The following is a 12,245-nucleotide window of genomic DNA, read 5'->3' as shown; positions in this document are numbered from 1 at the left end:
ATTCTCAGAACTGCTGGGGGGTATTTCTGTATGAATAGCAAGCCCCATATTAAAAACTCCAGAGTGCTATTAAGAGCTGTAGGCAAGAAAGGCATCTCTGGGGGGGCACAGACGGCACCATGCTGAATGACTCCTAGGTCGCACTGTTTCATTATTTTTCCCTGACCGAGTCGTCAGCTGGGTGAATAGAGAATTCACATCAACAGGAAGCAGTTACTGACGTCAAAGAGGTCATGGTGGAAAGCACCCTTGTGAGGAAATCTGATTGCACCACGCTCCAACTGGAAACCACTTGAATTTAACCACATAAAGAATGATTGCAAAGGCTTCACAGAAGCAACAGTGAGATGGAGTCTAATGGCTTTATTCTGTTTTTCATCATCCTGCACACGCTATAAGATGCCAGGGATTGATTCACTCACCCAGTAACCCTCTTGTCAGGCCCTGGGGTCAAAGTTCATCTTATCTGGACAGAGACTTGTCTTTGGTAAAATGATTCTTATGGCTCCACTGTAGCAAACAGATCTTTAGGAACCTGGACTCTGAACCTGGAGGGATTCACAACCCCGGAGGCAAGTGCATTTCTGGCAGCAAGGACTTGTTACAGCCACGTCTTATAATGAATCCTGACTAGCCCGCGTGCCAGATGAGGGCAATACCTTGACAGGATCTAGAACCTCTAGAAGACAAACTTGTGAGCGACTTTCTAGATTAGGTCAATTGACATGGGCAGGCTCACCCTAAATGTGGGTGGCACCACCCCACAGACTGGGGTCCCCAACTGTATAAAATGGAGAAAGCAAGCTGGGTGCTAGTGTTCATCTCTGTCTCCTGGCTGTGCATGTCATGTGACCAGCTGCTTCCGGTTCCTGCTGTCATGACTTCCCCCAAGTGCTGGACTGTATTTCCGAGCTGTGAGCCAAAACAAACCCGTCCTTAGGTTGCTTCCATCAGGTCATTTGCCACAGCCAGGGGAAAGTAATGAAGAGCACAGTTCTCCTACGATGGTGGACAGTCGGGGTAAACAGAGCGGAAGGGCTGTTCGGGGAGAGGATGCTGTTAAGCCAGCAGGAAAACCCCAGACAAGTGGATGGAGCTGAGACCAGCCCCGCAAAAGCTGTAAAATGAAGAACAGAGATGCCCACCACTTTCTGCCAGATCCAAGAAACGCCTCCAAGTTCTTTGGTGGCCTGACTTCTTAGCATTTGCATCTCTTCCTGTGAAAGCACTTACGGGCCTTCCTTCCGCCTGCTCCCCACCCATCTCTGCCCTGGTGTGGACTACCCTCTGCAGCTCTCCTCCCTTCTGTCTCCACACACAGGGAGTGGAGATTTTCTGTTACAGCTTCTACTAGATCAAGAGGCTGTGGAGATGCAGTCTCCCACCTGAACTGTTTCCTGCATTCCCCCAGTGCGGTTCCTCAGAGTTCACTCTCCCCAAGCTCCCCAATGGCTGGAACCGCAGCCACCCCTGACAGGCCTCTTGCCAGTTCACTCTGGAGATCACTGCCCTGGGCCAAAAAAGAAAACCACAGGTTTGCTCTCCCTCAAAACACACTCACATTGTCATTAGCAAGTATTTCCATATCAGTTGGGGAATCTTTCTAGAGGTTTGATTATCGGTTTGTGACATCTAGCCTTGTGTGCCCTGTACAGGACAAGGTCCTGACTCACAGACAGGCCTCCCAGGTGGGCCTCAGTGGAGATGGTAGCTTCCATAAAAAGCGCTGGCTTGATGCCTTGTCGATAACGTGAAAGAATAGTGGTTAAATACCGAAACAAGAGATGCTGTGCATTTCGCCCACACTGTGTTTGGCACAACCCACTTAAAACTCACACTCAGTGAACTCGTATTTGGCTCCTCGATGCCCTAGGCACCCCACAGCTCTGCCTTGTTGTGCAGCAGACTTCTAGGCTAAGAAGAGATGGCAGAACACTAGTCAGGTCCTCACTCACACCGAACGAACACTGCACACTTTTGCTGTCCCCTAGTTAATCATATTGATGTGTGTGTGTGTGTGTGTGTGTGTGTGTGTGTGTGTGTGTGTTCATGTGGGTGCAGGCAGGTGCATGCCATGGCTCCTATGTGGAGGTCAGAGGAAAACTTGTAGGAATCAATTCTCTCCTTCCTCCGTGCGGGTTCCAGGACTGGACTTGGGCAGGGGGGCTGGGTGGTCAGCACCTTTACCCACTGAGACATCTTGCTGGCCCATGTACTCTTTTATGAGGATAGTAGGACACACTTCACTTTCTCTGTAGGAAACAGTCTTTTAGCCCGCATGACTAGACACTGAGAACCGATGATTGGACGCTCATGGGAGACCACAGTTTTCAGCCAAGGCAGATTCCTCAAGGAATACCTGGTGATAACTCAAGGGCACGACTGAGAGCTAGTGAACGCCTAGCAAGGATCATGCTGGATGGCCTGCAATGCACAGCACAGCCCTCCGAGAGAGGCTTATCCCGCCATGTGTTAAAAGAGGTCACACAGCCTGGCACTGGACAAGGAAGAGGATCGTATTTACGGCTCACAGCAAATGATAACAGTTCACCAGCCCTGAGACGGGTCATGGGACAGGGGATATGCTCTGGGCAACGTGAAAAGGAACTTTCTCTGCAGATCTGTCCTAAAGCCCAAATAAAGAGGAGCTAATCAGGTAAACATCAGGCCCGCATTCTATAGACTTCAGAAGAGGAACTTGAACCAAGATGTAGCCCAACCCTACTTTATTAGCTGGGTTTCGTGATTGCGTCTAACTCACCCTAAGTGGCTTTTACCATCCGTAGACGGAGGTTGGTAAAGAAGCTGTGGACAGTAGCTCATCCGTACTTCATGTTTCCTCAGAAAATACCAAAGAGAATGTGGTTCTGTGCTCCCAGGAGAGGGAGGGGGGAATCGAGCAGGAAAACGCCGGGGCAAGTGGCTTCCCAAGGAACAAGGCAAAGAAATGGAAAAAACGGGTATGGTTGGAAGTGGAGGCGGAAAATGGAACTCCTGTTTTGATGGGGGACTATATGTTACATCACTTTAACCTTTAAAATGCCGTCCACCTTGAGGATGGAGTGAAGGGGCTCTGGGCAGAGTTCCAACACTCCTGAGAGATGGTTGATGGCAGGGCAGAAGTGGGTAGGGAGGAATGGGCTCTTCTGCTGAATGAGCAGACTGCAAGCTGGAAGCCTCCCCCGGAAGAGAAGCAGGAATGCCCTGGCTGGCCCTGCAGGGAAGAAAGGGCACATTGCTCTCTCTAGTCCACAGGAATATAACAGCGAGACAGGGCAGTGCTAACTGACTGCAGAAAGCAGGAAAGGGAGCCCCAGGGAAGAGTGGTACAGTGGGACTTGATGGCTCCTGAGGTTCTGTGGCAGTAGGCAGGGAGGCACACAAGTGTCCCCGTGGCCTGGAGCGGGAGATGTCAGTGCGAGAAGACCGCACAAACATCTAGGTGAGCAGGGAAGCAAGCTAGGCCTGCCATTCTCCCATCCTGCCTCCCGACGTGAGCCTGTATATTATAGCAGTTCAGCACCAATCACTAGCCAGAGGCAATGTGGGGCTTGAATCAGCCCTTCCTAATAATCATCAGCAGATCCCAAATTCACTCCAGTGTCCTTAAAAATAAGCACGCACTGGACATGCAAATACAGCTTTTAAATACCCTACACTTCCTTCCTAGCAGGTGGCTATACAGAGCTTGACCAGAGTGGAAATTAAGAATAGCCTCCCATGGCTGGCTGGCCACCATAAGACAGTCTACCCACATAAGACAGCTTCAGACCCACAGCTTCCTACGCCAGCTACATGGAGGCAGAGGCTGCTCTTCTTTGTGTCCTACTGTGTCCTCAGGGCTAAGTCGGGGCTTCCTGTCACAGGTGCTCCATATTCATGGTCTAAATGCTTTCCCACCTTGTGCCACAAGCTAACTTGCAACAAGGCTGTCTCCACTCCTGAGAAGCACTGGCTGTTTCTGGGGCCCAGGAGAGACAGGCATAACTTAGTTCCAACCAGTGATCTGGAGTAGTTACAAGAAACTCAAGTATTTCAAAACTAGAACACATGACAGCCTATGGTTTCTGTCCAAGAAGGTCGGGTTTTTACAACTGCTTAACTGTCTCCTGGGTGGGGTGGACTCACTCCAGCTACAGACATAGCTTTAGACCCTGTCTGGACAGCCATGCCAGTCAAGGTGGGAGCCTACCCAACATCCCAGAGACTATGTGCAGGCAATGCAGAAACTAGGGTGTTAGTTGACTTGGGTCTTGGTTGATTTGGTTGAACTTTTGCAGAAAGCCTGACACATGGGTCAGAGCTTCCCCAGGATCCAGAGTTCAAGGTCAGCGATCCACACTTACCAAGGTCAGCCTCCCGCCACCACTCACATGTGCCAGCCTACCTCCAGACCAAGAGGAAGGACTGACTTTTCACCAGACCACCTCCTTTCCAGTCCGGGAGCCAGCCTTGCCACTTGAACATCCAAGGGCACCGTTGAAGACAGGGGATTGGTAACGTGACTCATTGTGGTCAGCGAAAACCATAACTACGCAATCACCAGCTCCAACACTTCCAGTCACTGTGAGCACACGTGGCCGAGGCTAACTCTGGTGAAGACTGGGGACATCAAGGGAAATGCCACACAGTGCCACAAAACATCTTTCCAGATGTGAAAATGCTGGGGCTGCTTACCCTCTAGGTTGTCAGTGTTGGTGAGAGCCATAAACAAGCCAGGTAGAGGTAAGCAACCTCAACAACGATGGTTTGCAGATCGAGTTACACCAAGTATCCTGCAGACCTAGCCAGAGACAGGGGCAGAGGAACAGCTCGACCTTCTCAATCTTTTTGTCCCCCATTCATGTTCAAGACCCTGTTTACCAACAGGAAGTCAGAGGCCTGGTAGCCTGAGAGGACAGAAGCCCAAATCCCATGCCTGAAGGTGGCCCCCTGCACACCGTCCCCAGAGGCTGTCAGTTGAAGAGGTCCGCCAAACACACAGCATGGTCCAGACATCCTAATCTGGTCTGTGGACCTGTCTCCATAGCTACCAACCTAAAAGAAAGATGGAACACGCTGATGGGCTGGGAGCAAGCAGAGATGGGAAACACCAATACCGTGTTCTAGTTTGCTTTCTATTTCCATGTGAGCCAAAGGCAAACGACAACCAATGACCCATAAGCTGACCAAATGGCATGTGAAATAGTCACTGCTCAGGGAAAGGAGGAAACCTAGTTCCGGAGAGATCAGAGGAAATATCCTTAGGTGCTTCACAAAAAGCCAGAGAACACATATGACAGGAAAACACAGTTATATATTCTTCTCAGATGTAGACACTGTGGAGAGGGGAGATTTCTCACCACACTGTAACAGACACAGCACAGAGCTGCATAAGCCAGTCAAGAATGCACATACTGGCTCTTGCTCATACAGGATGGACTGTCTAACCTCTGTGGACCTCAGCTATCCAAACCGTTACAAGGACAAAAACATCTTCACCTTCCAGGATTGTTTTGAGTATTGCAAGATATTTTGCCCAACAGGTATTTACTGAACAGCAGTTACTTTCTGAGGCAGCGGTGATGAGTAGAAGCATCCAGAATGAATGTTGGGTCTCAGTGAACTTCCAGCTTCTGCATTTCACCCATCCTGCAGAACAGGCACATTTAGACTCCAAGACTCATCCAGGCATGCTGAAGCTAACAGGGGCCTCCTCAGACGCTCATCACCTTTGTCTCTTCTTCTTCTCTCCTAACCTGCCGCCTTGGGGTCTCTTCTCCTTGCCCAGGACGGCACAGCATCGAAGCATGGGGAGCAGATGCCATGACGGGAGCTGAGTGTGCCTCCTTCCTAATCCAGCTGTTTGCAGCAGCTCAGGATACACCGGGACTGGCCAGGCTGCCGAAGCCCAGTGTTCAGCGCAGAGTGGGCTCTGGCTAATCTACCCCTGCCCTGTATATGCAGTCACGACCCACTCGAGACCCCTTCCAGAGGTTTCCTGCCCACTAGGAAGAATGGACATATTTTTGGATGGAGATGCCTAACTGATTAAAATAGAAAACAAGGAATTTCTTAAAGACACTGGGTGCTGGGAAAGCGAGAGACTGAACTTTATTTAACTCAAGATTCTGATGCTATCACCGGCCCGAAAAGGGGGTGGAAGAATACCTCCTTTCTCACATTTACACACACTGCTTTACTAATAACTAAGAGACAAGAGAAAAATACGGAGAAAGCAATGCTCCCTGGCCCTAGTGTTGCCGAGTGACTTCCCTAACATACTGGAATCTGCTGAGAGCGTCTCATGCCTGTGTGCACAGACCCTGAACAATCTCACTTCAGAAATCGGGCCTTGGCTGTGCTGACCCACAGATGGGAAACAGTGGATCCCTCTGGGCTGGTAGGCGCTCCATCTGCAGGGCTGACCCAGGAAGGCCAGCAGCCCCAGCTCTCTGAGGAAACCTCTACTGCAGAGAACCAGTTCTCTCCCTCCCAGCTCTGGGAGCCTCGGTGGTTCACAGCCACCAGAGAAGCTGAGGGAGACAGAGCTAAACCCCTAAGGAGTGAGGAGGGACCTCAATGCAGCCCTCTCCCCGGGGATGGGCATAGGGTGTCCTGTGTTTTCCCACCAGAACCCCTGCTCTGAAACTGGGTCTCTCTCTGGACAAAGACTAACGCATCTGTCCAATATTGATTCTGCCACTCCCCCTTCCTGCCCTTTCTGTCTTCAGTGTCCCCGCTCCCCCCCCCTCCGCCCCCAGCCTCTCCCTCTGGCTGGCCTCTTATCACCTACCACCTATTTGGCTCTTGCAAGCTCAGTAGCTCGGTTCTCCCTCCCCGGCCTCAGCCGAGCTCCTTCTACTCAGGTGGTAAACCTGCGGGAGGAAGGCAGTGGGGTCTCCATTCCAGGCCATAAATGCCAAGAGGCTGACAGCCATGAATGAAGATGAAAGGACCCGGAAGTGAATAACTTCACAGGACTGAGGAGTGAAGCACGCACTGGATTTGAGACCTAGGTCCCTGGTGACCAAGTGCTCTCCTTACTAATAATGCCTTATTCTCACTATCTGTTGTTTCAAACAAAACCTAACGCATATCTGAAATAGTATGCCCTTCCCCAGCAATCCCACCATCCAACCGTAGTCCTGGTGAGACCTTTGGCATCATTTCCCGCTGGTGCATTTGTGGGGAACGAGAGCCAGTTCCCCGTCTTGATCAGAACTTGGTGGGGATTCGTTCGCTCACCTTTGTAAATTCTGTGTTCTTTCCTGGAACCTTCTAGTTCCGTGGTTTCCTAAAAGTGTTGGGTTTGGAGGGAGTGTTTTGATATTTCCATGTTTCCCTGAACGACCAACAAAGCAAAGATAATAACTGTATCTATCCTACAGAATGACAACGAGATGCCATCAATCATACATGTCAGATGCTTATGACAGTATCTGATACAAAGTACTTTTTTTTTTAAACTGACCAGCAGGGTCTGGAACTCATGCACTCAAATGATGCTACCTCACATGCCCTGTCTGGGACTACAGGTATGTGCCATCAGACCTAGAAGAAAATCCTCTTCCGTTAGTACATTATTTAAGTGTACTCCCTTTGCTGAAAGCTCAGGTTGTTTCAACTTAACTCAAATGGTAGGAAAATAAACAACTCCGAAAATCTAAAACAGAGAAAAGGACCTAAATAGATATTTCTCCAAAGAAGAACTATAAATGGTCAATAAATGCATGAAACAAAAATGCTTGCCACCACTACCCATCAGAGAAATGCAAATTGAAGCCACGCTGGGATACCACCTCTCCCCTGCCAGAACTCCTATTAACAGGATGAAAGGCACTGGATGCCAGCAAGAGTGAGGAGGAAAATGGACCATGCACACTGATGGCAGGACTGTGGATCAGTTAACCACTGTCCAAAACTATATGCCGATACCTCGAAAATTAAAATGGAACATGCATATGATCCAACCATTATGCATTAGCTCGGTGTATATCCAAGGAAAATGAAGTCAGCATATTGAAGAGAGATCTGCATGCTCCGCTCACTGCAGCATTATTGATGGTATGGATGAATGGACAAAGCTATGGATGAACGAACACAGAAAATGCGGGGTAGACGTACAATGAAATGTCACTCAACCTTAAAACAGGAGGAGACCCTGTCATTTGTGGCAACACAGACGGAGCTGGAGAAGATTAAGAGAAATAAACCAGACACAGAAAAATCAAATCCAAAATATTCCCATGAGCAGAGTGAGCAATGATGGGTACCAGGGCTGAGGGTGGGATGACCGAGGAGCTGTCAATCAAAAAATATTAGCAGTGGACTAATAATAGACATTAACCATCTTTAAAAATTAAGTATCTTTAAAAAGCATTGTGTGTGTGTGTGTGTGTATGTGTGTGTGTGTGTGTGTGTGTGTGTGTGTGTGTGTGTGTGTGTATGCCACAGCAGATATGTGGAGATCAGAGGACAACTTTTACGGAATCAGTTCTCTCCTTCTACTATGTAGGTCCCAGGGATCAATTTCAGGTCGTCAGGTTCAGCGACAAGTGCCTTTACCCACCACATCTTGCCGCCCCAAATTAACCATCCTTATGTACATCCATCTCATCCTCACACTGTTTCTGTTAGTTGAGACAACGAAAAATAAAACCAGTAGATCCTACAGCTTTTACAAGTCTTAATAAAGGTTATTATTCCCCAAGTGTTAGAAAGTATGGTGCTATCAGAAGGTTTGAGAATCCTAACTTATTTCTACCCTTATAAATAATAATATTTATGGAGAGGTTTGGGCAGAGAAGTTTATGGATTCCTAAACCTATACAGAAAACTTGGTAAAGTAGCTAGTATTTGAAATTTGCTTATTGTTTTCTTTTTTTGGCAAGAACAGAAGGAGTTCCCACTTCATGGTTTCTATGTGGGGAGCTCTGGGATGGTTGCCTCTAGTGTGGGGAAGTGGGTGTTCATCACAGAGTAGCCTCAGCATTTAAGAAGAAGTTTCATGCTTTTATCCACTAGGGCATTGGCAACCTGCCGGTCAGCCTCACCTTTGAACCCTGAGAAGTCTCTTTATCCTCTCATGGGATCCTCACAGAGGCCTCACTCTCCTCCTGTGACCAGGATTGGAGGTTTTGACAACCCACTCAGGCCATTTAGACACAGGAAGACCGAGAAGAACTCCGATCATTAGTCCTGACAGCTCTGTGGCAGGCGAACGCTTCAGCAGCTGGTGGGCCGACACTCCTGTGCGGTGCGAGACTACACATGACCCATGCATGGGCCAGAGTCAGCCTGACCTACACTTGAACCATGTCTCCACCACTATCAGCCCAAGAGGCTCTTAGTGAGCTCCCTCCTCATCTGGGCTTCAGCGAAAGGGATTCTATAGGGCCACAAGGGACGTCACATTCTTGAACAAAGACCCTCCCAGTGAAATGGCATTTGGCAGACAGCTTGAAGGTGGGGAACTCCCATGCCCTACCTGGGCTCCCTGCTGAGCTCTTGAGCGGGCCACAGTCAGCACCTGACTTCTCAGTTGAGAGGCCCTGGCTTGCAGAATCAAGTAGCTGGAGTCATCTAACTTTGCCATTCCTTGTGGCGACTAGTGTTTTCAGTCCTTTATACCTGGTGTTACAGTGACTGGGGTAGACCCTGAGGATACCCTGCAGGTGGGAGTTCAGCACCCGACTCCCCAGAATCCCCGGAGAGCCATAGGTAGAACTCATTTGGTTCTTGCTCCTCATTACTCCTTCCATCCTCTAGCCTGGAGGTCAGGAACATTCCCCTTGGCCTTTGTTTTGGAGACAGCACTGTGATCCACACCCTTTTAAAAAGCTCCAGAGTGTCACTGTTCTGGTGGAGAAATCAAGACCACTTTGCAGTCACCACTGCCACCTTGTGGCCAAACATCAGACCTTCACTAGGAAAGGGCCACCAATGCTAATAAAGACTTCAGTGGCTAAGTGAGGAATCCCTGTGCCCTCTAAAATTTTATTACCACATGGGGCCACTGCACAGATTAAATAAGATGGCAGACATCAAGCTATCAGAGCAATGCTTCGAAGGCCGACCCTAAAATGTTAGCCAAGTTTAACTATGATGGAGGAGGGCACAAGTGGACTCTATCCAAATTTTAAATAATATGCCACGTAGAACTGCTCTATAAACATGAAAAGATAAAAGTACAAGGGGACTTGTTTCAAGACGAGTTGAAATAAAAGACCAGGTAAGTAATTAATCATAAATAAGTAAATTATATATTATATGCAATTATATGTGTGTGTGTGTGTGTGTGTGTGTGTGTGTGTGTGTGTGCACTAAGGTCTAAATATATAGTGTTGTGTGGCCTGGTTGTCCTTGAAACCACGAAGATCCGCCTGCCCCGGCATCCTGAGTGCTAGAATTAATGGCATACTCCACCATGACTGGCATAGTATGTTCTTAACATAAAATACTATACAGCTACTAAAAACGAAGCAGCTAGATGTATGCAAATATGAAACAATTTCCAAGATTACTATTACTGTGTTTAAAAATGTGTGCAATCATAGTCAAAGTATAGTACTGTTTATATTTTTAGCTCTGTTTATATTTTTATTTTTAAAATTATTTTATGTGTATGGGTGTTTTGCTTGCATTTATGTCTGTGTATTACATGCATGCCTGGTACCTGCAGAGGCCAGAAGAGGGCATCAGTATCCCTGGCACTGGAGTTACAGACAGTTAGGCACCCTGTAGATGCTGGGAATTGAAACTGGGTCCTCTGGGAGAGCAACCAGTACTCAACTGCTGAGCAAGCAGCCTCTCCAGCCCCGCTTGTTTTTTAAAGGGTGATGTGCATATAATGTGCATATGCTTTTATGTGCCAAAAATTTCCTTGAAAGGCTTCTTGTGACTGTGAGGACCAAGACGCTTGGAGGATGCTGGTGGATGCATGTGCCGCCTAGTGTAAGGAGATCACAGCCTGGCCTGTCATATCTCCACTTCAGTTTCTTCCGTGTCTTTCTGCTGCATTCCACAGCCTGGTCCTGCTTTCCTGTGCAGTTCCTCCTCCACTCAGGCCCTCCTCAGCTGTGCTGAGCTTTGTTCACACCTGATGCTCTGCCTCAGCCCTAGGTCTGTGGGAGCTGTTTACTCACTGTGGGGAGCGCCCTCCTTGCCAACAAATTCAAAGCCTCATTTCTGGCCTCAGCTTAGCTGTTAATTGCCATCTCCAGTCAAGAGAGATGGCCTGTGTGTTCCCACAGCACCTCAGGTTCCCTGATGGCCGCACAGCCGAGGGACATGCCCAGGGTTCAGTCTCCCAGGCAGCAGGAAAATTCTGGCTCATCTGTTGGAACCTGGGTGCCTTCACAGAGGTCACCTTCCCTCTTTGCTGATAAGAGAAACCCAGGTATGGACCCAACTCTAAAAAGGCAGCAGAGGGACCTGGCCCCAAGAATGGTCCCATTGGTGTAAGATAGCCATGATTCGTTGGCTCATCTTGGTGAGGTATCTCCTCTCCCAGCTCCTGTTGCTAAAAAAGATGGCCCAAGACTAAGTAAGGAGAGTGGTCCATGCCACTCACTGGCCTCTGTTTTGGATGCTGTCCTGTCCAAGTGGGATGTGTAAAGGTACAACAAATAGTCAGAGCCACCGAGTAGAAGACATTAGAGACATGTCCAATGGCGCTGGGCCATAAATCCAACCCCAGGAGTCACCACCTGATTTTACATTGTGTGAATCAGTAAGAACCATTGTTCAAATGAACCAAGACCGCCCTGGTTTGTTTGTTTGTTTAAACTATCATTAGCTCGGCATTCTACTGATTACAGCAGAGAGCATTCTGCATTGCTACTCTTAACATCACAGGCAGAGTCCAATCCCACAACTAGTCCAAGGTACCAGACAAAGGGTCTTTAAGGCCTGGAGCAAGGTCTTGGGATGAATCAAGACAGGTGCTCTTTCTGCGTCCTTCTCAACCCTTTCACTCAGGGTCAAGCCTATCCAGAATATAGAAGAACCACAGCCAAATTCACCAAGAAAATCCATGACATTTACTTTCCTCTTAGACTTCCATAACTTCTCTGCTGTAGGAAAATCCATGTGTGAAGGCCTTTTCAACATCAAGGCACAACCCTTGAGGTGACCCTTCTATGGGACAGTATGAAGGAAGGGGTCTGCCCAGGTCATCAGAAGTGGCCAATGTCTTGAGAGCCCATTCCACACAACTTCCTGACATGGTCAACCTCTCACTCTTGTCTCAGCTCTTGAAGACA

At 48.5% G+C, this 12,245-nt stretch overlaps 1 protein-coding gene across 1 annotated transcript in view; it reads right to left on the bottom strand.

Annotated features, from left to right (window-relative positions):
• The window catches only part of Prkch (protein kinase C eta), a 209,214-nt gene that overhangs the window by 70,512 nt on the left and 126,457 nt on the right, over window positions 1–12,245 (bottom strand). The window lies entirely within an intron of this gene.

This window comes from Peromyscus eremicus, chromosome 14, assembly GCF_949786415.1.
Source record: "Peromyscus eremicus chromosome 14, PerEre_H2_v1, whole genome shotgun sequence".
In the NCBI taxonomy this organism is placed as follows: domain Eukaryota; kingdom Metazoa; phylum Chordata; class Mammalia; order Rodentia; family Cricetidae; genus Peromyscus; species Peromyscus eremicus.
Note: the sequence above shows the minus strand (reverse complement) of the source record. Positions and strands in the feature narration are given on the sequence as shown.